Source organism: Chionomys nivalis, chromosome 14 (genome assembly GCF_950005125.1).
Source record: "Chionomys nivalis chromosome 14, mChiNiv1.1, whole genome shotgun sequence".
Classification (NCBI taxonomy): Eukaryota; Metazoa; Chordata; class Mammalia; order Rodentia; family Cricetidae; genus Chionomys; species Chionomys nivalis.
In genome coordinates, this window is record NC_080099.1 from 44,356,860 (window position 1) to 44,383,878 (window position 27,019).

At 48.2% G+C, this 27,019-nt stretch overlaps 1 long non-coding RNA gene across 1 annotated transcript; it reads right to left on the reverse strand.

Moving 5' to 3' along the window:
- Positions 1-1,350: 1,350 nt before the first annotated feature.
- On the reverse strand, positions 1,351-26,680 carry LOC130887027 (uncharacterized). The gene is made up of 4 exons (XR_009058314.1): positions 26,571-26,680; positions 22,474-22,666; positions 16,576-16,664; positions 1,351-1,467 (listed from the first exon to the last, which is right to left on the reverse strand). It is a non-coding gene; the product is annotated as an uncharacterized LOC130887027 (long non-coding RNA).
- Between the last annotated feature and the right edge of the window lie 339 nt (positions 26,681-27,019).

Here is a 27,019-nt window from a genome sequence, read left to right on the forward strand (position 1 = left end):
TTGTAAAATGAACTGGACTAGACATAATAGGCATTAGCTTCCCCATTCTATTGCAAGCATTCTAGGTACAAACACACACACACACACACACATGCACACTTACTCCACTCCACCAGAAGCCAGGAGCCTCCAGCTGACCTGCTTTCCACGACACCACTTTAGAATTGTGTGGAGAAAAGCAGACTTCCAGGGAACTCAGGGACAGGTGTTGCACAGGTCACATCTTGAGAAGTTTTGTTTTAGAGGATGCCTAATTTTATCTAAAGAGTTCCTGAAGCATTTGCTCACTGGAAATGTCTCTTAAATTCTAGCCAGTCGTGGTGACCTTAAAGACCCAGCTCCACACCAGGCAGCCTTCCATTTGCCTTCAAGTCTGTGCCAGGATGCCAAGCCAGTCCTACCCCTTTGCCACCCCTTCCCAAACCCCTGCCTCACCACGCATTCCATAAACACTTACCAAGGGCCTACTATGTGCGGGAGCTCTAGGAAGAACATGGCAACTGTGACCTCTGCTCTCATGGGGGTCTTACGTACCGTAGACATAAAGAACTAAGCAGGATATCAGTAGCATGTGTTGTGAAGACAGAAAGCCGTCATCTGGTAAGAAATGCCTGGGGACCTGTCTAATTCCAGCTTCAGGAAAGGGAAGGATGCTGTCTTGGTACCTGTGGTTCTAAGGAAGGTTCTAGAAATATAAGAGAAAGCCATTCCTCTCCCTTTGCTACTGGTTTTGTCCACTCTTGTCTCTGGCTCAGTTTGTTTTTCTGTTTCAACTCTCTCTTTGTCTAGTTTCTCCTCTCCTTTACTGGTTCCTCCCCTCCCTCCCACTCCCATGCCTGCTTCTTCTCTACTTCCTCCAGAGGAGCTAAAGAAACCAGATCTCTCTTGCTTTCGGGCCAGCCAACAGTAATTGAGCTGTGTGACTTGTTTAGCAAATGGGTCTGTGAGTAGAGCTAGCAGAGGAGAGTAGGGAGGTCAGGGGGGATGCATGAGGTGTTGGAGAGCTGGTGGGATGAGGTGGGGGAGGGCCCTGGTGAGCTCCAGGGCACTCCGAGGGGTTGGAGGTGGCCGCTGAACCAGGTAATCTAATCAGGGGGTAAGTCATAAAGATCACTCACTCTGTGCCCAGGACCAGCCTAGGAAATCACATTAATTTGAAGAGGGTGTAAAATCCACGGAGAATTCCCCTCTCTCCACCACACACATGAAGATAAACTGTCTTCGGCTTCCAATATGATCTTACAACAGCTTGTCAGTGACAAAACAGCCTCAAATCCTCCCATTTATCAAACGGCCAATCCTGTTAGCAGCTTAAAAGAGACATAATTACCTGCGGCCCTTTGTGTGATGCTTTAAACTAACGCCGCTTCCTTCTTCCTGGCAGCAGTCCAGAACGTGAGCTCAGAATTCATCCCTGAGATGAGGAGGTCTTTAGAGACGCTGAAGTTGGTGGTCAGGAGTGCAGGGCTGAGGAAAGGCAGGGGATGAGGGTTAGCACCATGGACAGAGTCTCGGGTCCAGCCGGTGAGGAGGCACCAAACCCAAGGTCCGGGAGTCCAGCTGGGGATCCTGGGGGTATTTGGAGGGCTATGTTCCAGTCACTTCTACTACAGAGAAGCTAATAGAGCCCTAGGCCCATGATGCACCAGCACTCGCTGTGGGGCAGAGAACAGACGTAAATGGGCCTATAGATGGAAAATCTGATAGCGTTCTCCACCCTCTGGCAGAGCTAGGAGTCCCCACAGTGGCCGACATGCTTTGTGCAGCTGTGACTTCAGAATCTGCCTTGCTTTTACACCAGGAAGAATAGTGGGGTTCCCTAGCTAATGTTCACCAACCGGTGCTTGCTCTAGGCCAGGCCCAGGTTTATGCTAATTAGGACAATGAGTCATACTGGATTGTTGTTCTATTTTTCCATTTTATAGATAGGGAAGTTGAGAGAGCAAAATGTCCAAGTCAGTGAGAGAGAATTCAAGTCTGTAATCTATGATCTGAGTCATCTGCAAGGCAGGCCACACACATGGCCTTTCCCTTTAGGGAAACCTGGTTGTTCCTGCTAAGAGCTGTCCTACAAGCTCCTATGTGCATCCCCACAGCCCCCTCCCTCTCTGCTGCTATCAATCCTTGCTGTATCTGCACTGTGCATACTGCGGGGAGACCACCCTGTGCCATTCTGCCCTCCCTGACCTCTCGTCACTGCAAAACCCCTCCTTGCCTCCCACTTTCCTAAGATTTTCTCCATTTTTGATGAAGCCCAGGCAAATCCTCTCCTGGGAAGAAACCATCAGAGTTCATTTGGAAGTCAGATAAAGAGGCAGACAGTGAGACAGACAGCAAGAGACAGACGAGAGACAGGTTGAAAATGGATTTTGAAGTGCCGTTGAGCCAATGATCATGGTCAAATCCCGTTGAGAGACAAGGTATCCGTGTATCTTGCAGATTTATCTAGGGCTAACTTTGCTTGTTTCCCTCTACCCACTGGCCCTTTCTCCTTGCCCCTGCCCTTCCCTGGGCTGCCTCCCAGACTAGCATCCTACCCCCATCCCACCCCATCCTGCCTCAGGGCATTCATCACTTGGACTAGTGATTTATCAAAGGCCCTGACAGTCCCTGTTGGGCAAAAATCGATCTGTGAAGAATGGGACCAACCCAAGGCCCCCTCTTCTCCCAAACCCCACCATCAATCTGCCCCAAAGGAGCTCCACAGCTCAACATCAGCAGTGCCCCCAGGCTGGGGCAGTCTCTGTTTTCTTTGCTGTTCTTAAGAAGAAGGGAGAAAGCAAGCAAAGAAGAGAGGGAGAGAGACAGACAAGGGGAGAGGGAGGGATGGAGAGGAGAGAGAGAAAGGGAGGGAGAGACAGAGGGAGGGAGAGAGATTAGTGCCTTCTCCCAGATGTTTATTTTGTTGTTTTTAAGTGAGAAAGCCCCAGCTCTATTAAATGCAATCAATACTTGGCCCAAGAGAAGCTTCCCTTCTCTAAGACATTTGAAATCTGGTCAAATCATTTTGCCCTGATACAAAGTAATTTATCAATTTCAAAACCCTTCTAATCAGTGGAGGCTGTGGAGTCTCCATTCCTGCCTGCTATCCTCTGCTTTGCCTACACACACACACACATACACACACACACACACACACCACATACTTTCTCTTACTCTCTCTCTCACACACACATACACACTCTATCTCTCTCACACACTCTCTCTCTCACACACACACCTCTGTTCTCTTTCTGTCCTTCTTTACCTCCCTCCCTTTTGTCTCCCAGCAACCGCAGATTGACTTCTCACCCCTTCAATACAGCCTCCAGGCCAGGTATCATCCTTGCATCTCTAGCCCAGTCTGTATGCTCCTCACCCTGCAGGCCTTACACTCAACCCTGGGGCACCAGAATGACTGAAAGTACAGCCACAGGCACAAACACTTTCTTCTTTTCCTAGTGGCAATCAGCTGGGGCTAGGAGTGTCTTGTTCTTAGACAGAGACCAGAACTGGGGCCAAGAAGCTAGATGGGACCTTTGGGCTACCAAGCTTGTCCCTTAGGGCCTTGACACATGTCTCCAAGGAATAAGGGAGACCGGCTGGCTGGAGAGGAGTTGATGAATCTGGCTGAATCTGAGGATGATGTCACAACACTTTCTGCCTGCAAAGCTGCTATTTTGGCCCTCGAGACAGGTTGTGTCTAAAGGGAAATTGTGACAGCAGCAAAATCACCTTGCAACTCACCCTCCCGTTCCCAGAAGAGTGGCTTCAGCCTTTGCAGCACCATTAGATTGGATTCTCGTCAGGTCCTTTGTGACTGCCAGCTGTGGTGGTCAGATAGGCGTCTGACCTTTGGGGAGAGGCCACCCACTGAACAGCTAATTCAAATGGCCTCACGATTGTCTCCGCATTCCCCGGCCTCAGAGGTGACCGAGGGAAGTGACTCAGCTGGCCAGAAGTCACCACAAGGTAACTCAAAGCATATGAGCCCACAGAGGACCTTTACCCACAGGACAGTAAATCTAGAAGCCTGACTTTGGCCTTCTAGGCTCCTCTGCCATACCGAACCTAAAATCTCTAGTAGACCTTCCATGCCTTGGGTTAGGAAGACACCCTGTAAACATGTATGCAGTTAGTGAATGGACAGAGATCTTCATGGAGTTCTGCCCCTTGCTTTGTGCCTCTCCCCTGCGCACAGCTATCATAGCTCATCTAGGACCAGAACCACAAACTGAATGTCTTTGAAGCCCTCACAGCTCCTTACCCAGAGCTCTCTTCAAAGTAATGTTAAACTAGAGTGAACACAGCGTCCTATGGTTTATGAGGTGTTTTAATATTAACTGTCTAATTTAATTCTACAATAATGCTGGGGGGATACATATTATCCTGCTTTATAGCAAGAGAATTCAAGGTTCATAGAGGTGAAGTCACTTGTCCCAAATCACGCACGAAGCAAATAACAAATCTAGGCAATCTACCCAAGTTCTCTCAATCCAGACCCTAAATCTTTCCACTGTTGCTATTCATTATATAAGCATTAAGCGTCTTCTTCACGCCAGATTCTCAGTTTTCTTCATGGCCACTTAAAGCCAGATAATACTACACTCTTGCACGCTTTCTTTCTGTAGTGTTTTTGGTTGGCTGGTTGTTTTTGAGACTGAGTCTCACCCTGTATCCCAGGCAAGGCTGAAACTCATTGCAGCCTCCCTGGCTTGACTGCTAAGAGCTGGGATGGTCAGTGTGAGTCTCTATGTTCTGCTTGATGGGCTTTTCTCTATAGATTGGGAGCTAGAGGTGCAGTTATTAGCTGAAGATAGTACAGTAAACAAGAGACAGAGGTAGGACGGGAAATAAGAGATGAAGGTAGATTTGATCTAGATCTCTTGATCATATCATTGGTCTTTCCCACTACAACATAAAATCCTTTACAGGGATGTTCAGAAAAGGCTTGATAAATGCCAAGCCCTTTCCCATTTAATCTTTATAAAATTCACTTCCTTCTTAGAAATGAAGAAATCAAAACTTTGAAAAGTCTAATGCCCGATGCCTCACTGAGATTTGAACTCCTGTCTCTGGCTGCAGAACAGCAGCTTGACTGTTCTAGCTTACTGATGCTCTCAGAAACACTCATGCATTCAGCAACCAGTTTACCAACGGGGTGTCTAGCCAGTGTTCGGGCAGATCTCATGGCACAGCAGGAAGAGAAGCTGTAATTGGGCTTCCAGAGCAGTGGCTGGCCCCTGGTCCACACTGACCCTGCCAAGCCCTCTGGACCTGATCATTTCTGCTCTACTTTCTGATCAGTCATTCATGCCAAGGTATCCTCATATAATCACGTGACATTATCTTCCCCATTTGAAAGATATGGAGACCAGAGAGATCAGCAAGTTGTCCCTGGACACACAGCCTCACAGCATATCAAAGAACTATCCGCATAAGGGCCCTGCTGCTTTAGTGTGTGTGTGTGTGTGTGTGTGTGTGTGTGATTATTTCTCAGGCTGTTTGGGAAGAGAACTGTCACTAGGCTGTCACTAAGGAACACTGCAGCTGCCAGAGGGCCCCAGTAGTCAGGAGAGACATGTAAATACAGGGTAAACTGCTGGGAGACAATTTGAACTGGTAGTCACTGAAGAAGTGGATGGGACAGCAACCGACTTAGGGAACACCCCAGGGCTTGGAGCCTTCATTTTCATTTCCATCCAGCTAAAGACTTTCCACCCTTCCTCTGGAAAACAACACCACCTCCCCCCCCCAAAGAATAGCTGTAGCACTACTCAGCTCAGGACTCGCCCTGATTGCTCCCCACATTGATTGATGAATGTGGTTCTACAAAGTGGAAAAATAACTAGGGTGCAGCTCCCAGACCCTGCTGTCTATGGGTGGAGGGGGCTCTTCTGGGTTAACCCAAGACCTGGGAGGAATCAGTCCTCTGCATACCAACCCAAAGAGGCAGCGGGAGAGGCTCCCAGCCTGGTGGGGGTGGATTTCGATTTCCTACAGGGTTTCTCTGTGTCACCTCTCATCACCATAATATTTACATCAAATGCAAAAGGCCTCCTCGGAATAGAACCCTGAGGTTGTAAATGCCAAATCTAAGAATGTCAGCAAAAGGAAAAGATCAGGTTCCTTCAACAGCAGCCTCCCCCTCCTCCAGGCAATGCCTGCTGCAACCCCGAGGGCAGGCAACACAGGCTCCAGAGCTTCCCTGAACCTCACCCCAAATCTGGAAAGGTTGGGGGGACACCCAGGGCGCCCAAGGACACTAATCTCTGATTCAGCAACACCAGGCAACTTCATCTCTTCCACATGACTTCACACAACATCTGAGGAAATGAGTCCACGTACATTCTCCATTCAGGCTGGGCGGTGGATTTAATCCCAGCACTCAGGAGGTAGAGGCCAGTGGATTTCTAAGAGTTCAAGGCCAGTCTGGTCTATAGAGTGAGTTCCAGGACAGGCACCAAAGCTACCTGGAGAAACCCTGTCTTGAAAAACAAAAACAAACAAACAAACAAAAGGTATATATATATTCTCCACTCAGCAAGGGAGGAAGGGAGGCCAGGCTATCTCATGGACAGACAGACAGCTCAGCTGCCCAGTGATCAGGCTGCAGTGTGCTCTGCAACCCTTAGGTGGAGTTCTCTCCATACCCTGTTTCTCACGCCCATCATCCTGTCCCTCTTGGGGCCCCTGGAGCTTTTCAGAGACCACTCACTTATCAAACATTTATTGAGCAATTATTAAGCACCAGGCCCTGGGACTACCGTGGCGAACAAACAAGGTTTCTTCCCTGAGGAACTTCTGTTCTAGCTACCAGACAGCCGATGATTAAGGTGAGGAATGAATAATTTTAATTGCTGTGAAGAAAATAAATTGGGATGAAAGGAGGGAGGCCACTGGTGGTGCCTAGGCAGTGGGGAAAGGGCCACTCTGAGGAGGCAGCGCTTGACCTGAAAAATAAGAAGCTGCCCCATAGAGATTTGGAGGGAAAGTGCCCAAAGCAGCAGTGCAGTGAGGGCAAGAGGCTTGGGAAGAGAACATGTGTACTTTGGATCTGAAAGGAGGCACCAGCCCTGCGGAAGGGGTGGTAGAGTAGGAGGGGCTGAGGTTAGAGAGATTCATGGGCTTGCTGAGTGGAAAGGAAAAGGGATTCTTATTAAGGACACCAGGGAGCTGGGTGAGTGATGTAAGCAGAGAATGGTGCTCTCTGACTTACATTTAAAACTTTTTCAAAGATTAAAAACAAAACAATGGGGCTGGAGAGATGGCTCAGTGGTTAAGAGCACTGACTGTTCTTCCAGAGGACCTGAGTTCAATTCCCAGCAACCACATGGTGGCTCACAGCCATCTGTAATGAGACCTGGCGCCCCCTTCTGGAAATGCGGGCACACATGGAAGAAATGCTGTATTCATAATAAATAAATAAATCTTTAAAAAAAATAAAAATAAAAATAAAAACAAAACAATGGTGACAAAAGCCTCCACAACTTGGTCCAGGACTGGTTTTGTGGCTTCTTCACCATGTAAGCTTCATTATGTTAAACTTCAGTTTCCTTAAGAACTTTTGGGGCTGGGGGGTGGGGGGTGGAAAGATGGCTCTGTGGTTAGGAATGCTTGCTGCTCTTCCAGGGACCTGAGTTCAGTTCCCAGCACCCTCAGCAGGTGGCTCACAACTGACTGGAACTCCAACTCTCTCTTCTGGCTTCCATGAACAGCACCACACATATTAAATAAAAATAAATGCTTATTTTAAGGAAAGAGCGTGTGGATAATGTGAGTTTGTTTTTATAGGGTAACTAAGGCAGGGCCTGTCATTGCTGGTGTATAGTTAGTGTCTCATTTTGACCTGGTCTTCTTTCACTAGGTTCCAGCCTAGGCCCTACTTCTCCCTAGCTCCCACATCACTCACTCGGGACATCCCCAGACCCAGCTGGGATCCTAGAACAGAGTGGTGGTGGGGCTCCATCTACTGGCATCAGGACCAGCTAAGGTGGCCCTAGGATTCCTCTCGTCCAGGGCCCCATTATTTGAAGTGCTACTGTCTGGAAATCAAAACACCAGAGCCTAGACTAGATTGCTCGAAGGACCATGTGCTGCTGGATTGACTGTACACATCTGCATTTAGACACACTCTTTATCCATGTCATTGGCTGCTGCAAAAGGGTGGGTCCCGTGTGCAAGGGAAAGGCTGTCATTCACGGAGGTCATACTTCTCCACACTCATGGGTATTCATCTCCAAATGCTTTGCACATGACCCTTGACCCAAGAAGTTGCCTAGGGAAGGATTGGGAGAACGAACGAGCTTGAAATAACTGAAGGAAGTGGATGGGGGAGGGAGGTAGGAAATGTGGGCAAGGCTAAGAGTCAGCAGGTGTTCCCCACTTTTTCCTCCTGGGTCAGGCTCGTACTGCAGCCAGTTCCAAAGTTGGAAGAGGTGACCGTGCCCAGGGAAGAATCTGTCAACCAGCTGCCTGGGTGTCCACATATCCACATGACTGGCTTCTAGGAGCAGGATGCTTTTTCTACATCCCTCCTTGTGTGGGACTCCATAGAAAGGATGTGATAAGGTTGATTAATTGCTCTTAAAAAGTTCTTTGGAAGGAAGAGAGCCACGGGGTCGGGGGGCAGAGGAGCATCCCCGCAGTGGTGGCAGTGAAGTCTTGCCAGTTGCAATGGGGGCTGCAAAGGGCAAGGCGTGGGAGGCAGCAGCCAGGCACAGGAAAGTGGCAGGCAGCATCAAGAAAGGACATGGGAGAGGCCTCTTGAATAGCTACAGAAATGCCTCTGCTGTTGGACTGCTCCCCAAAGGAACAATAGAGTTTGGTTATCCGGGGTGGGAAGTGCTAAATGCTTGGCCCTGTGCATGACACAGGGGGGCAAAGAAACACAGCCTCAGCATGCTCTTCTTCCTTGCCAGATCCGAGCCCTAGAAGACCCTGTTTTCTCATTCTTGGGGGGCTTATGAGGGACTCTTTTCCACATCCAGCTTCTAAAGAGCTTCTATAACCCTAATGAAGTACCCGGGTAAGTCTCAAATTTTAGGAGTATCTTTCCCTGCCCTCAGCATCTCAACTGCACCCAGAGGCCTGCCACAGACCAGGTATCTGGAAACTGGCAGACAACCTTTGGCACCCTAGGAGCCCAAGGACACTGGCCAAGGTCCTGAAATGTTCTAACTCTTCCCTCACAGCCTGTGTGCACGCTTCTCTCATCATCCTACATGTCCACCCCAACTCCACATTCAAGGCTTGCTTCTGCCTGAAACCGTCTCAGTCTAAGTGTCGTCAAAGACTGATCCCAGAGAGCTCCAAGCCTCAAAGCAGCAGCCTCCGCCTCTCTTCCCGTCCTTACCACAGGCTCTGTCTGTTCTACTGGCCTCATCAAGGACAGCCCCTTGCAATCTGACCATGGTAGCAGCTGGCAGGGCCTGGGGCTGCACTTGACATCCTGAGCTAACCATATTCTCGAAGAGGAAACAGGTTGGAAGTTCCGCATGCTTGCACACACCTGCACACACCATGCACACACTCACGCTCTCAATGTCAGCCTGGAACAGAGAAGTGGTTCTTAGATTTCATAAAAATCTCTGCTTGAGATGTCCCCGGGGGGGAAACAACATATACATATGCAACGTTCTGTAGGGGCTGGGATGAGGTGGTTCTTCCCCTGGTTCATGCTCTCGGCTGTAACCTTTCTCCAAGGAGTGGGACTCTTCTAAGAGACTCCCAGGCAGGTAGGGATTTGACCAAATCACAGAATGTACTTTTATAAACTCAGTCATTCTTGAAGATTATTTTTTGATTACTTGTAATGTGTGCGTGCTCACTCATGCACAGGTCCCCCAAAGCCCAGAAAAGAGTGTCATATCTCCGTGTAGTTGGAGTTACAGGCAACTGTGAGCTGCCTGATGTGGGTGCTAGGAATGAAACTCAGATCCTCTGCAAGAGCAGTATTGTGCTTTTAACCACTGAGCCATCTCTCCCGCCCTATGTTAACTGAGGGCTCTTCAGGAGCTGTGCCAGTGTGGCTAGGCCATGGTACAAAAGGGACCACAGCACTAAGCACTTAGAAAAAAAAAAAGAAGCTTCTTTTTGTTTTGTTTTAAATTTATGTGTATGTGTATGATCCTGCATGAATATATGTGCAGCAAGAGCCCTAAGAGGCAAGAAGAAGACATTGGATCCTCCAGAACTGGAATCGAAGGTTGTTGCAAGCACATATAGAAACCCTGGCCTTTTACAAGAGATCTTTTGCATGCATTTAACTGTTGGGTCACATTTCCAGCCTAAGAACAGACCACTTCTGTCCCTCCCAAGCCCCCTGCCCTATCTTGTCTTCTTGAACCAGGACAAGTACACCCCAGCCCCCACCTTCTACCTGTCATCTCATACTCTGGCCAGGCGTATTTACAGTGTTCCCCAAGAGTGTAAACAGAGAAACAGGGCTGCTCCTGCTCCAGCCTTCCTATAACTGCTTTGAATTCAATACACAGACTTGTAGACTATCCACATTAATGCCCTGGCATACAAGTCACACACATAGGTCAAGGCATACATCAGCCATGCAGGAGCATACTAAACCGGAAATCATAAAAGCAGAGTGGAATTCCAGGAAGTACATGCATGGGCACACATTCAGATAATTACACAGCCCTGTAAAACATACACACAAACATGCAGGTTCTAACATGTAACTCTCCTTCCCCACCTCCCAGGGAACTTTCCTGATCAGCTGAGCTTTCCGCTACTCTCGGCAGCATGCTGCTACTCTCTGCAGCATGCCCCCACTCCTCCATGCCCCACTGAAGCTGGTTTTTTCGTGACAGAATCATTCTTCCCCCTTTTCCCTCACCCAGTGCATTCCTGGTAGGCCTCTGGGTTCATTTCCCAGGGCTGCCATAACAAATTACCATGATTTAAAGGCAAAGGAATTTATTCAGTGACAGTTCTAGAGGCCAGAACTCTGAAGTTGCATCAGTATGGCGAGTTCCTTTCCGAGGGCTTTGGAGAAAGCCCTGTGTTCTACACCTCTGAGTCTCAGGAAAGCTCTAGCTCTTGTCTAAGTGTGCGGGGGGGGGGGGGGGGAGGCAGGGAACAGTCACTGAGGCCCACAACCTTCAGGAGTTTCTGAAGACTGCAATGCACGATGTCCTTAGCTGATGGACTATCTCCCAAAGTCATACTTCTCTGGTCATGTGACACTGTTGTCACTCTGTGTCTGTGACCAGATGTCCTTCGAGAAGTGCACTGGTTGTTGGAGCAATAGGCTGTCCCCTCATGCAGCAATGATTTCATCTTAAGTTGATGGTATTTGCAAAGGCTCAGCTTCTAAACAAGGTCATGTTCACAGGTGTTAGGAGTCAGATGAACACGTCCTTGGGGTGGGGGAAGTGCTTCAATCCCCAACAGACTCCAAGTCCTGGCCAGTTTTTCCTTTCTTCACTAGCCCTTTCCTGATCTGTCTCCCTAGACTGCCTGAGCTGTGACTCTGCGGTGTACTCGCGAATAACGGTACTTCATCTGCTCTAACTTGCTAGAGGCCATTAATTTCTAGATAGGGGTTTGATATGTGGCGTAGGCTAGCCTTAGATTCATGAGACTCCTTAGTCCAGCGTCGTAGGGATGGGATTACAGGTGCAAGCTGCCACATGTGTTCTCTTTCCTCGCTCTGGGGTTGGACAGCCTGCGCCATACTCAATTTCTCCTTAATATCTGGTACATCACATTGCATGGGAACATGGTACATGTATGTGTGTCATTCTGATGGACAGGGACACCTGCACCCTATGTACATGTCAGACGTATATATCATACATATACATGAACACAAGTAAACTTATACGCATGCGCTTGCCAGTTCTTAAATGCAGTCTAGAGGGTTCCAAACAACCAATCAGTGTTGGCTGACTTCCAAGAAAGCACAGCCCTTCACCAAGTGCTGTGGGGGAGGCAAGGAGGGATCACTTGTGATCTCCTGCCCTCAAGAGGCTAATGAGCTAAACGAGACTAATACACGACAATAGATCTTCGGAGTCCAGTTATATGGTGTAAGCCACGAGGGCGGGAGACTGGAGCTCTCTCTGGCTGGGGCAGTCAGGGGATGCCCCAAGGAGTCAGAGAATAACATCATCCACCTTCCCGCGAGCCTCAGGCTGTGGGGACGAATGCAGAGCCCAAATACCTTCTAGAAGGGTATGATTGGTCCCATGAGCTGGCTGGCCCCTGGACCTTTAGATTGCTGTTCTTTGACCTTTCCCAAGGAGTGATAGGTGATAGTCTTTGTGATACTTCTGCTGGCAAAGCCTCCCCTGCCAGCTTCCAATGACAAAGAAATGGCTAACGGATGGGAAGGAAAGTGCATAGATCCTTCCCACCCTCTGTGCTCTGACGTCATAACGTCCCTTAAGATGGTCTCCAAGGACTCTAGCTCCCTGCTCTCAGAACCCCAGCAGTAGCGCTGTTCAGCTGAAGCAATGGGAACATTTGGGGTGGGAAGGGATCCTAAGAATCGTGCCCATGAAGTATTGTACAATCTGGGAGCTCTGAAGCCGGATAGATTCACACTCAAACCTTAGTCCTTTTCTTGCTGTATTTTCTTTTTTTATTTATTTATTTATTTATTTACTTATTTATTTATTTATTATGTATACAATAGTCTGTCTGTGTGTATGCCTGCAGGCCAGAAGAGGGCACCAGACCTCATTACAGATGGTTGTGAGCCACCATGTGGTTGCCGGGAATTGAACTCAGGACGTTTGGAAGAGCAGGCAATGCTCTTAACCGCTGAGCCATCTCTCCAGCCCCTTGCTGTATTTTCTTGACTGAGTACTTAACCCCTCTGAGCTTCCACATCCTCAGCTGCAGTAACTGTAGTACTGTCCACAAAGCTCCCAGACTTCAGTGATTCTATTCAGCAAATAGAAGCTGTACATGACTGTCTAAATTCTCCGGCTCCAACTGCGTTCACATGTCTAGCTGAAGTACAGCCAGAGCCCAGGATACCCACTCTCAACCCAAGCAGAAAAACCTCTTCTGCACACGAGCCACTCAGTGTACGGCAGCCTAAACCCCTTTCTCAGCTCTTGCCACAAAGCACAGCAGTGACCCCAAATCTCCCTGTGTGAAGTTTGCTCCTCAACGATGTTCGCTGATGGGACATAAGGACGGGAAGGGGGAATAGGCAAACCTACCATAGTTAAGACTGACTCGTCTCATGGGCTGGGTAGTGCTGTAGCTCTACGGATAGAGTGTTTGGCTAGCATGCAGAAGGCCCTGGCTTTGATCCGGAGCGGCACATAAACCGGAAGTGTGGGCCTGTTGTCCCAGCACTTGGGAGGTGGAAACAAGAGGATCAGAAGTTCAAGGTTATTGCTAGTTATGCACTGAGTTTGAAGTCAGTCTGGGCTACTTGAGACCTTGTCTCCAAAACAAAGCCAAACAGTCACCAGTCTTATGGACATTGGACTTCATTGGCCGGTCAGCAGGTGGCCAGCTCAGTATGACGCGACAAGCACCATTTGCTTACCCACCTCAGGTTCTGTTTTTTTGTTCGGTTTTGTTAGAAATAGTCATTTGAGCCGGGTGTAGTGGTGCACGCCTTTAATCCCAGCATGCAGGAGGAAGAGGCAGGCAGATTTCTGTGATCTTGAGGCCAGCCTGGTCTACAGAGTAAGTTCCAGGACGTCTAGAATCACTTAGTGAGACTCTGTCCCAAGAGAAAGGAAAAGAAAAAAAGAAGCCATTTGTCCTCTAGGCTGAGGTATTGTCCTGAAGTGTCAGGGGAGACTATGACTGGTGTAAGACTTTAAGACAATTCTGAAGCCATTTTGACAATTCTGAATCCTCTCAGCTTCTGTGCCATAGTGCTTCCCCTCCTCCCCTGGGAACCAAGGACCTAACAACTACACTCGCAGGTACTCAGTTCCTGAACAATTACCCATATACGTATGTTTTGGTTCAGTCCCCTGGGAAACGGGGTCAAAATGACCTCTTACCTCACCTGATCTGGCAACAGCTCTCCAGTCAATTATTGGTAATAGCCCTTTCGAATAAGCCAATCAAAATAGCCAAAGAACAACCCCCCCCTTGCTTCTGTGGCCCCTTTAAAAGTAGCCTGTGCCATCTATTCGGGGTCCCTCGGCTTCCCGAATGCTGGGGGACCCTGTCATGACAGAATTAATAAAATCCTCATGCTTTTGCATCGGCTGTGGTGTGTGAGATGGTCTCTGGGGGACTCAGGAAGCCAGCGTGAGCCCTCTATCACTATTTGTGTCCTCTCTAACCTTGAAACTGTCCATTTCCTCAGACTAGAAGCCTTGGGGGTTTTGAGAAATCCCTGAGAAGAGAGTGAAGTGCGCAAGAAAGAGAAAAGGGTTTGGGCCAGAAACGGACCAAGCCCAACGATTTCCAGCTGCAGACAACACCTTCTTGTCCCTGTCCCTATATTTGCTTCTTGCAAAGATTTTTCTAAAACTGAATATGATGGGGTGCAACACTAATCCCAGAACTTTGGAGGCAAGAGTATTGACAATTCAAAAGCAGGCTGGACTACATGGTGAGAGCCTGTCTCAAGAAAGAGAGAGAAGGAGGTTGGAGCTGGTTCTGTTCATGAAGCAATAGCCTCTCAAGTATCGAGGCCCACGTTTGATCCCCGGTGTCCATGAACAAATGTGGCGGCACACGTTTGGAATTGCAGCACCACTGGGGAGGTAGAAACAGACTAATCTCTGGACTCCATTAGCCGCCCATCCAACCTTCTCAGTGAGGTCCAGGATAATGAGAGACTCTGTCTCAGTGGGTGAATGGTATTCTTTAAGATGACCCCAAGGTTGTCCCTTGCCCTCCACACACACACAGACACACACTCACAGACACACACGCACATGTATGCGTGCGCGCACACACACACACAGACACACATACACATCCCTGGAGAGGAGAGGACAGAGAGGAGGACCACCCATAGGGATAAGGATAGGACAAGCCTGGTGCTGGCAAGGTCAGGTGTTTCCCTTGAAGCTTCAGTGACAAGGTTTTGGGAAATCATTCCCTTAGGACACCTTGGTGACTCACCGAAAAACAGCTCATCAACTACCTAAAACTGAAGCCAGCAGAGAGAAGAGGGATAGACAGCGACCAGATCCTGAGAGACTCCCTGTTTCTGCTTGCTTTGCCAGTGAAACAAGGGACCACCCTCCCACAGAGGTCAGAGGGCAATATGATCCAGCTCAGGGAGGGCTGGGAATGGAAGAAAGGAGAGAATGACCCTGCTGGAGGCTTGCCAGCCAGCCAGGCGAACTCCGTGGAAAGCAAAGGGCAAAAAGAAAGCACAAGTGGGAAAGAGGGGCAGGTGGCAGGGCAACAGGAAGGGCGTAGAAGGTACAGGAGAGCAGACAGGAACCAAAGCCGGAGGCTCAGAAACCCAGAGTCCCTCAGCCGTACCCTCCCGGCAGGCCAGTGCGAGACGGTAGCTTGGCTCAGACTTCCTAAGCTCTCAAGCTGTTGTATGTTGGCACTTAATTCACACCGACCCAAGCAGACGACCACAGATCCTGAGGACTGGGGACTCTGACGTGGATGCTCCTTGCACCCACAAGCTTAGCTAGCTGAAGTCCTAGGAGAGCTTTGCCCCAGGGTCTCCTACAACTTTGGGAGCATGGGAACCCTCTTTCTAGCTTCTCTCTCAGGAGTCAGACCCTGGTTCACAGAGAGGCCAACTAGGGCAGCTGGAGGCAGGCCTGCTGTTTTCTCTCCTCTCTCTCTTTTCCTGGCCCCAGGGAGCTGTGCTCTTGAGGCTGCAGGGCCCCGTGGAGCTCCTGTGAAATCCCATTTCCTCTCCTTTCAATGACCAAGTCCCTCCCCTCGGACTCTCTGACTTTCGTCCCACATCGGGGAGCGTTTCTAGGCCAGAACTCCTAGCCACCAGGATCACAGAAGCCTGCTGGCCCTGCAGCTCCAAGCAGGCAGAAACGCTAATTGGCATTAACAGAGACCAGGCCTGCAGCTCACAAAAGATTCCCTCTTCCTGACCAGAGCCTGCCTGGGGCGCAGCCAGCCTGCTGGCTTCTGGTGTCTGCTGGTAAGGGGAGGGGGGCGTTGAGGAGGAAGGGGGCAAGAATGCAGTGACCCACTGCAGCTGCCCTAACCCGAGGCTCTTCTTGCCCAGCAAGAGGCTGGCCCTCTTTCCTGGCCCTCATCACAGCTTCTCTGGTAGTTCAGAGCACATTAAAGACTGTCTCCTCAAAGCCTGCCCTGTATGCTTATTTTAATCTAATCTCACTTGGAACAGAAAGGCCCTGAAATCAAACTGCCTGTGCCTTTCTATGTGTGACCTGCAAAAAAATTGCTGCCTCTGTCTTTGGAACTGTGCTACCTACCTGGCTGGGGTGCTGGGAAGAAAATACTGTCCATGGCGGTCTGCCCCTGGCATGCAGCAGGCACCCGCACACTACATGCCGCAGCAGCTCCATGTTTATAACGGCTGCTTCTTGTGCTCTATCCTTTCTATTATAGAAAGGTCTTGTTCTAAGCAGACTCCTCAGTGAAGTTTGCTGACGGGGTATAAGAAAGGGAAGGGGGGAAAGGCAAACTTACCACAGTTTGAGCTGGTTAACGCTGTAGCTCTGTAGAGTGTTTGCTGAGCATGCAGGAGGCCCTGGGTTTGATCCAGAGAGGCACAGAACCTGGATGGGGTGGTGTAAAGCTGTAAGTTATGCACTAGGAAGGTGGAAGCAGGAGGGTCTCGGAAGCTCAAGGTCATCCCTGGCTACTTATGGATCTTGAGGTCTGCATGGGTTAAATGAGACCCTGTCTTAAAAACAAAACAAAGCAATCACCAAACTTTTGAGTAGACAGAAAAGGGTGCCCATTTAACAGTCGCCTAACAGACCATTATTGCATAGGCTCTCTCCGACGTCACGTTTTTCTCTGAGTAAACTTTCCCAATTCCTATTGGTTCCCTTTAAGATGTAAGCAATCATACTTTAGTGTGAATGAGTTATAAGCTTGATTGAGGGGAAAGATATGGTTTGAAAGCCTTTGAGCTTCTACAGGAAGAAGAGGTTTTTGATATGGAAAGCGCCAAAGAATACCAATTTTGCAGGAAGCTGGGCCTACGAAAATTGACTGCGGGGGGCTGCAATTCCCCCAGCAACAGTTCAGATGTGACTAAACCTCATATTCAAGACTGCCTTTCCTTGTCTTGATCCTAGATCCTTTATGCCAAGGAGTATGGAACAAAAACGATCATTGATTATCTACATCACAGGCCTGCACAGAAGGCACGGCTGTGTTTGTCCCTCGATTCTCTTTCTCTTAGGATAGGAGCCATCCCTAAGCAATCTCAATCCAAAAGTGATTTCATTTGCTGGGGAAATATGAAGACCATCTCTTGCTAGTCTGAGGTTAAACACACAGGGAAATCTAAATGCAATTTTCCTGTTTGAGGAGCAGTTACAATATTTTTAAGCAACTGAAGCGTCAAAATTGCAAATGTGATGTACAGTTAGGCCTCCACCACAGGAACTACAACATCTGCAGTTTACACAACAGCGGGGCCTCCCGGTGGCTGCCCCCACCCCCGCCCAGCACAGAACCTGCAAGTGTTTCACAAGTGAAGATGTTCTGGGAGACCTCGGCCCGTTTTATTGGTGCTTGGCTTTTGGCTGGGGCCATTTAAAGTAAATGTTACATGGGGAAAAGTAGGAGGAAAGATGTTACGCCAAGTGTCAGAGCCGTAACACATTTTTAATGGCTTTATTTATCAACACTTACTGGCGTTTGCAGCTAACAAACTCTCTAGTCCATCCCCAATGAGTGTTTGCAGTAAATTTAAAGGACTTGTCTTGCCTTTGGCACAGAAAAGATGACCCAACCAGGATCCTTGTGTCATTTCACAGAGATGATCGCTGGCAGAGACAGACTGAGGATGCAGGCAGAGGGCACAGATACAGATGCCACCAACCAGACACGCTTTGCCCTTAGCCATTCCCCAGTTGCTATCGTCTAAATGTTTGTTTCCCTCCCGTGGCTGTTCATATGTTGCTATGACAAATGCCCTGACCTAAAGCAACACTGGGGAGGAAGGGGTTTTTTTGACTTATAATCTCAAGTTCCAGTCCATCATTTCAGGGAAGTCAAGTCAGGGATTCACACAACTGCCACATGGCATATGCAGTCAAGAGCAGAGGGAAACCAACACACCCGCGCTGCCTGCTTGCCATTCTCACCGCGCTTTCTCTGCCTTATATAGTTCAGGACCTCCTGCCCACGGAATGGTGTCTGCCAAGGGGCTAGGTCCTTCTACACCAATTAACAGGACAATCCCCCCCAACAGACATGACTGCCTATCGGCCAAATCTAAACAATCCCTCAATGAATCTTTCTTCCCAGGTGACTGTAGGTTGTGTCAAATCCTAACCAGGACACCTCTAAAATTCATATGCTGAAAATCCAAGGGTTAGAAACTAGATCAGGTGGTAGAGTGCTTGCCCAGCATGCTCGAAGACCCAGGTTCAATCCTTAGCACTACCAGGGAGGTAGAGACGGGGGTGGAGCAGAAGTTCCAGGTAATTCTCAACTACAGAGGGAATTCTATGCCAATCTGGGCTACATGAGACCTTGTCTCAAAAACAAAGCAAACAAACAACCATAACGACAACAAAAATCTATGCAGTAGTGTCTAGAGGTGGGATTTTTTTTTTCTGGTTTTTCGAGACAGTGTTTCTCTGTAGCTTTGGAGCCTGTCCTGGATCTAGCTCTCAAACTCACAGAGATCCGTCTGCCTCTGCCTCCCTAGTGCTGGGATTAAAAGCATGTGCCACCACCGCCTGGCTAGAGGTGGAGTCTTTGGAGTAATTAGATCATAAGGGTTCAGCCCTCTTGAATAGGAGTGGTGCCCCTTAAAAAGAGGATCCAGAGAGCTTCTTTGCCCTTCTTCCGTGTGAGAACAGTGAAAAGATGTACTTAAGAACCATGAACACAGACCCTGGCAAAAGGGGTATAATGGAGGTACTGAATTTATCAACATCTTAATCTCGCTCTTGTCATTTTGCAGTATCGTGAAGAATCTATTTTGTTGTGTTTAGCCTCTTGGGTTGTGGTTATGGTTTTGTTATAGCAACCCAAACGGACTAACACACTAGCAGCTTCCTTCGTTCCCTTTAGACCTCACAAAACGCACTCACGGCAGAGGTGCAGGCACGGCTCTGAAGACCCTGGCACCACACAGGGCTCTGCCCACCACAGCCCCCATCTCCATCACTCCCAGTCACCTAGCAGAAGATGCACCGGCCTGAGGCCTGAGGCCTCCTCTGGTGCCTAGTGAGAGGAAAAAACCAAGTTGAGACATTCGGAAGTTAGACCTTCTCTTCAGAGATCTCATCACACAAACACAAGAAGAATGGGATCCTTAAAGGGTCTTTGCTGCCCCATGGGCAAGCCCCTTTTTCCTGAGGATGGCACCCCAGTACTGTGTAGGAAGTTTCTTCACCTCTTTCAGTACTAGATTCTGACTTAGGGTTCCAATCCAAGGCCGGTCGGTTGATATTTGTTGTTGTTGTTGTTTTGTTTGTTTGATACAATCTTCATTGTAGACCAGGCCTCCTGACCTCACCCTAGCCTCCTGGACTCAGTTGGCAGATTTTACCCCTGGACCGCCATGCTGGGCTCGGCAGGGGGACTAAACTAACTGAGATTCTTTCTGGTTGGGTCACTGTAACGAAGACCCCACACAACAGCACTTTAGGCAAGTAAAGTTAATTTTTTTTCTCACAGGAGTTTGTGGTAGCTTTGCCCTACACAAGTCTGAGGAGCTCAGGCGCCTTCAGCTTTGTGCCTCACCTCATCTGTGAATGAGCTCACCTTGTTCCACACAGCCACACTGCAGCCGGAGAGAAACACAAGAGTGGGCGTGTCCACTAGCCAGGACTTCCGCCTATACCATGCCTAGCTGCAGGTAACGGCCATAGCACCAATGAAAGAAGAGGGAAAGGGTGACTGGGAGCCAGGCCATCAGGTGAGATGACAGAGTTTGCTCAACAAGGGCGTTCACACTGTGGGAAGTGGGGACGAGACAGCGGAGAATCACTGAGATTCACAGAGTGTCAGCCAGCTCTACCTGTGGCTCTTCCTGTGTGGGCCAGAACTGTTCTGTTCTGGTTTGAATGTGAGAAGCTTCTTTTTTTTTTTTTTAAATTATTTATTTATTTATATATTATGTATACAATATTCTGACTGTGTGTATGCCTGCAGGCCAGAAGAGGGCACCAGACCCCATTACAGATGGTTGTGAGCCACCATGTGGTTGCTGGGAATTGAACTCAGGACATTTGGAAGAGCAGACAATGCTCTTAACCTCTGAGCCATCTCTCCAGCCCCTGTGAGAAGCTTCTTAAAAGCCTCTCAAAGCTTATGTCAAGCTGGTGGGGCTGTTTGGAGAGGGCGTGGGACCTTTAAGGGGTAGCGCCTCACCAGAGGAAGTGGGTCACAGGGACAGGCCTTGAGGTTTTATAGCCAGCCCAACTTTCTGTCCTGTCTGTTTTCTGATCCACCTAGTTGTGAGCAAGTAGCCTCAAGGTCCTGCTGTCACAGCCAAAATGGGATGAACTGTTCTTTCAAACCATGAGCAAAATAAACCCTCCTCCATTAAGTTGCTTCCTATCAGGTGTTTGGTGACAGCACTGAGAAATACAAAGGCCTTGTCTTCTTTCTTTACATAGGTGTGATTTGGACTTCTTGTGCCTGAACTAAAGAGTTCTGCTGAATTTATAACATAGGCCATCAGATAAATGGCTATAAGAAAGAAGAGGGGCCAGAGAAAAGTCACAGTGGGTAATGTGCTTCCCTGGCAACCATGAGGACTGGTTTTTGGATCCACCTATAAAGACAAAGGGCACGGCAGACCCTGTAATCCCAGCAAGAGAGGTGGCAGTAAGGAATCCCTGGGTCAAGTTGGTTAGCCAGGCAAACTGAAAGAGCAAGCTCTGGGCTTAACTTAGAAACCCTGCCTCGGGTCTAGGGAGTTGGCTCAGTAGCTAGCGCACTTGCTGCTTTTGCAGAAGACTGAAATTGGGTCCCAACACCCACATCAAATGGCTCACAGCTGTCACATCCAATACCTTTGACTTCCAAGGGCACCACATGCACATGGTATACATACACACATACATACATACAGGCAGGCATTACGTGTATGTACATACATACACATAAATTAAATAAAAAACATTAAATAGAAATCTCCCTCAATACACAGTATGAAAAGCAGTTGAGGAAGACCCTTGACATTAACCTCGGGGACACACACAAGCAGACATGCACATACGTACTCATGCATACCACATACATATACACATGCAAAAAGGGGAAAGTGGGGGTAAAAATACCATAAAGAGGAAGACAGAGTCATGGGGAAATGGCAAGCTGAGGAAATAGAAAGCAGAAAAGCAGAATCCTCAGACAGAAATGTACCCAGAGTCAGTGGGTGGCGATGGGGAGGAAGCAAAGGCACAAGGAAGCTGAGTGACCCAAGCTGCTGCTTCTGCCTGCAAAAGTCCTTCCTCCAAGTCATTCTGAGGTTCTAGATGACATCTCATGCAGTGACAGTCTAAAGGAAATTGGATCACTATTCAAAACATTCCCTGTCCCTCCTTTGGTGTCCTCTCTAAATGTGGGTGGAATATTGCTCTCCTGGTGTCAGACTTGGCCATGTGTTAAGTTTTAGCCAATAAAACGGAAGGAAATCATTAAGAACCACTGTTGGTCAGTCATGGTGGCATAAATGTTTAATCCCAGTACTCTGGAGGGGGAAGAAGATAGATCTCTGTGAGTTCAAAGCTAGCCTGGTCTACATAGCAAGCTCCAGCTCAACCAGGGCTACACAGTGAGGCCATCTCTCAAAACAAAGAAATAACAACCAAAACAAACAAACAAAAAACACTGTGACTAGCCCTGGTAGATACACCAACAGGGAAACTGTAAAGAGGGTGAGACAGGAGATCATTAATTCAAGTTTGGCCTACGTATTCCAGCTGAGCACTATAATCCCAGCACTCGGGAGGCTGACCCTGGAGAATTGCTTCAAGTTCTAGACTAGCCAGGGCTGGTAAGACAGCCCAGCAGGTAAAGGTGCCTGCTACCAACCTTGACTATCTGAATTTGACCCCAGCATCCACATGGTGGACAAAGAAAACCAACTCCTGGAAATTGTCCTCTGACCTCCATACTCCATAGGCATGCTGGGACATGTGTACACCCCTCCACATACACACACACACACACACACACACACATTTGTGCACAAAATAAATACATAAATATTAAAAATAATAAAAATTATAAAGAACCAATGTGTTCTCCTTTGGCCTGGGTTTCAAAGTGAAGAAAATCTGGAGCAGAGCTGCTGCTGACCCCAGAGAAATGCACAGAGGAGATGTAACCTTGTCAAAAGGATCTGAGGCAGGGGGATCTTTTGCTACCACAGTATAAACTCACCTAAGCTGACAGGTGCAGTATCTTCATGGCCTGCATGTCCTGTGGATCCTGCTCATTCCGGAACTGTGTTGTTCACCTTTCAGAGTTTCCAGAAGCATATCTCCACACACTATCTCCTCATCTGTCCTTGCAAGCCACAGGGCTTAGCCCTTGAACGATCACGTTGACGTATCGGAGAGTCCTATCCACTAACCTAGAAGAGACAGACCTGGTATGTCCTGATGGAGAAGCTCTTTTACCAAGACCCTTTACAGTTCTGCTGCCCAACACTGTAGCACCAAGAACATATGAAATCGATGTGACTGTTGCAAAGTTGAGGAATCTCATGATTTTAAGTACAGTAATTTCATCTTATCAAGTTCCATAGTTGAATACATTCAGGATTTCTGTGGTAGATGTGATTTCTCAAACTTAAGGATATTTAGTTTCCAGAGTATTCTGCATTATCAGTGATGGTAATTATGGAGGTGGTGATGGTGATAGTGGTGCTGATGATGGTGGTGATGGTGATAATGGTGACACATAAAATATTCAAAGCGTTTCCTAAATTTGTTGCCTTTTAATTCACAATGTCCTACAAATGTTATCCCCATTATCCATACAGGGAAGCTAGAGATGAAGAAGATGGAGAAATTCTGCAAATTACAGTGTTAGAAACTTCTGGCACCATTTCTTGGAGCTTTTTTCCCTCTGTTCCTTCTCTCTGTTGCCACCTGCTAAGTGGCAGACATCCAGACCAGAGTGGACCCTCACCTCCACGACGGGTGCTGGGAATTAATTAGAGACTAAGTAGATGAATAGATGAATGCATAGCTAAATGAATGGGTGCATTAATAGACACACAAATGGAGAAGTAGGTTTATAGAAAGATAAATGAACGGGTACATCGGTAGATGAATGGATGGGTTTCCTCTGTGTGGATGGATGGGGAGACAGATTAATGAAATTCTTGGGGCCTAAGGGGAAAAGATAAAGATGTTTTCTCAAGTCTAGAAAATACACACAAACTTGCCTAATCCTTTGCCACCTAGAGTGCCCTACACTCGGCTAATTGGCTAACCCTGTCTGCTCAGGTCTTTCACTATTTCCTCTCATCTAACACCAGAGTGCTTCATCCACAAGGGTGTCTGTTCCAGGCTCATTCCACTTCTCCAGGCCCCAGAGATGGGCAGCACCTCCTTCACTGGTTTTGTGTTTGTGTGTGTGTGTGGGGGGGAGCAGATAACATATAGATCAGTTGGTAAAGTGCCTGGGCTATATAACTCTCCAATACATGATTACTAAAACTCTTTTTTAATCTCTATAGTTTAGGATAGTTGCCTGAGGAAATCAAAAGCCCACTAAACATGCCATGTTGTGATTATGGTCTTTAGCCCTTTTTCATTAGTAGTGGAATCTGCAATAATACAATAACCTTTATTTTATTATGCAGCCCTTGGAAATTGAGGGTTTCATCCATGTCAATTAATTTCTTCGCAGCCCACGTTGGCAGTGACAATCAGAATGTCAAAGTGTCTCTGAGGAATCCTAGGAAATCTGAGGCACTTTACAAAGAGCCCGCCCTGGGTGAGAGACCAGCCGGAATGAATCGTTAATATACTTCACTAGAAGGGGACTCTTCCAAAATGCTAATCCAATCAACCCACAAGGCAAACTTCAGGCTTCTTGTTCAGTGATCACACAGACGACCTTAGGGTTGGGGCTCTGCTCTGGGGAGGCCAGAGGCTCTGTTCCTCAAACCAGGAAGGAGTCACAGCCCCAGTATGTCACAGCTGCTGAAAGTCCCTCCCGTCACAACCAGCCAGGACAACACAGACTGACTGCAGCCACCTGGGCTCTCCAAGGAGCCTTCGCATCTTTGGAGAAGGCACATGAGGGAGAAACGAGCTGTTTGAAGAAATAAGGAACTGCCCAAACCCAGCATTTGCTCCAGAGAGTAACTCAAAGGGTCCTCAGCCATCCCTTGATCCCTGCACTCCTATCTGAATCCTTATTAACAGATAAGACATGCTTGAAAAATATTGATGTGGGAGTGATTTCTTTTTAATCTGTTGCTTTCATTAGTTAATTAATAAAGAAACTGTCTAGGCCCATTTGATAGGCCAACCCTTAGGTGGATGGAGCAAACAGAACAGAATGCTAGGAGAAAGAAGCCGAGTCAGGCAGTCGCCATGATTTTCCCACTCCAGACAGACGCAGGTTAAGATCTTTCCTGGTAAGCCAGCTCATGGTGCTACACAGAATATTAGAAATGGGTTAGATCAATATGTAAGAGCTAGCCAATAAGAGGCTGGAACTAATGGGCCAGGCAGTGTTCAAAAGAATACAGTTTCCGTGTAATTATTTTGGGTGTAAAGCTAGCTGGGTGGCGGGACGCAGCCTGCCGCTCCCCACAACAAAATATAAATTATCAAGGTTAGCCAGAGAGAACTAGCCCAGGGCCAGCATCCTATCAAATCTCCAGCCACATCCTTTGCTCTGGGCTTTTCTCTTGCATGGTCCTCTCCCTCTTCTATCCCCAGAAAGTTCTTACTTATCCTACATGGCCCAGTTCATGGGTCACCCTCTGGGTAGAAGTTCCAGGCATAAGTACTTTCCATCTCCTTAGGAGAAATGGGTTGATGAAGTGAGTGAAGGTTCCAAGGGCTCTTGTTCTACCTTTTTGTCTTGTTTTGTTTAGACTTATTGATATGTATGGTGTTTTGTTCCCAAGCATGTCTATATACCACATGCTAGCCTGGTGCCCATGAAGGTCAGAAAAGAGTGTCATATCCCCTGGAACTGGACTTATAGACAGTTACGAACAGCTGGGAATTGAACCCAGGTCCTCCGGAAGAGCAGCCAGTGCTCTTAATCACCAAGCCATCTCTCTAGCTCCTTTGTTTGTGTTAATATTAGAATCATATCATATTGTGTTTTGGTTACACTTCCCTTCTGTCTGGAACACCCTTCCCCGCCCATAAGCAAGCTATTCCTGTTTGTCATTCTGGTCTCAGTTTAGAAGTCACTTCTGCCTTACTTGACAAATCCCCAGTTCAGACATGTGACTATGTGCGTCTATGGAGGGATGGTGCACCGGTGGGGTTTGATGTACATGACTGTGTTTGGCAACCCTGCCCTAGATGGTGTCTGACATCATCTATCCAGTGATTTCATAGATAACACCAGGGCTCAGAAGTCCTCAAGTGTCTGTGCTTGGTGACACCCATTGCTGTTCTTGGTCCCTCCAGATGCACAAAGGTGTAGCAGGCCTTTCTCTTCCTCCTTTGGGAGGCATTCTGAGCTGAAACTCTAGGGCACTGGGTGGGGGAGGGGCGGGGAGAAGTGGGAAGGGAGAACTATGATGGACGGAGTAAAAAGACACCATGAGAGGCGAGCAGTTTCCTGAACCTAAATATCAGGAAGCTGCAGCATCCTTGTGATAGTGGGAAATCGTTAAGTGCTTCCTGAAAGCATGTAGCCCCTCCTCTACCCCTGTCTGCCTCCAAAGTCTACTTCTCCAAACAGGTCTCTTAGGACTGACACCTCAAAGGCAAGCATGCCACATTTCAAATCCTACCTTCACTTGCTATTAGCTGTGCAACTTTAGGCTGATTGCTTGGCCATTCTGAGCTTCATTTCCACATTCGCTTTAGGCTAAACCTCACAGAGGAGAAATGAGGATTAAACGGGCAGTGCACCTGGCACTGGGAAAACATTCTAGCAATGTTTGATGTTGTTATTATTCTTCAGCTTGTCAATCAGGTGGAGCTTGAACAAGAAACAAGTGTGTAACGTGACCCCATCCCTCTGCATTCCTCCCCCCCCATCTCTTTTCAGACAGGTTTCTCTGTGTAGCTCCATCTGTCCTAGAACTCACTTCTGCAGACCGGGCTGGCCTCAAACTCAAAGATCTTCCTGCCTCTGCCTGCTAAGCGCTGGGATAAAAGGCTAGCACCACCATGGCAAGCTAACTCCTCCGCATTTCAATCCAGTCCCTAATTGAAGCCCAGAGGAACGCAGATGATCCACTTCAGGCAGAAGCTCCACCCCTCACAATGTTATGGTCCTTCCCACTTTATCATCAGCAAAACAGCTCAGCTGGGTAACTAACTCACCTCACTCCTTCCCGTGGTTTCGGTACAGCCAAGGATGAGCTGGCCCTCTGGATAGACACTGGTACTTTTCAAGTGGGTGACGTGCTTGGCCTCTCTTAGCTCACTTCCATCATCTGTAAGATGAGAATGGCCGTCATAGCTCCCGCCTTACACGAGGACCGCTAATCTGGCGAGGAAGCGTGTCTGGTACACTGGGACTGAGGCAGAAGAGTCTGACACTGTTATCTTGCTGTCTTATTTTGCCAGCAAGTTGGTTACATGGCTAATTGGGGTGGGGGGGCATCTAGTGTCTGACAGAGTCTATGTTCTTCCTGAAGTCCAGGTTCGACATGGTCACAGCTCTATTCCTAGCTCAGGCTAGGGACTGACCCCTCCTCAACTGAAGAAGAGCTCTCCTCCTCACGGTACCGCCTAACCTCCCTGTCTTCCCAAGCAAGCAATGCTCTGCC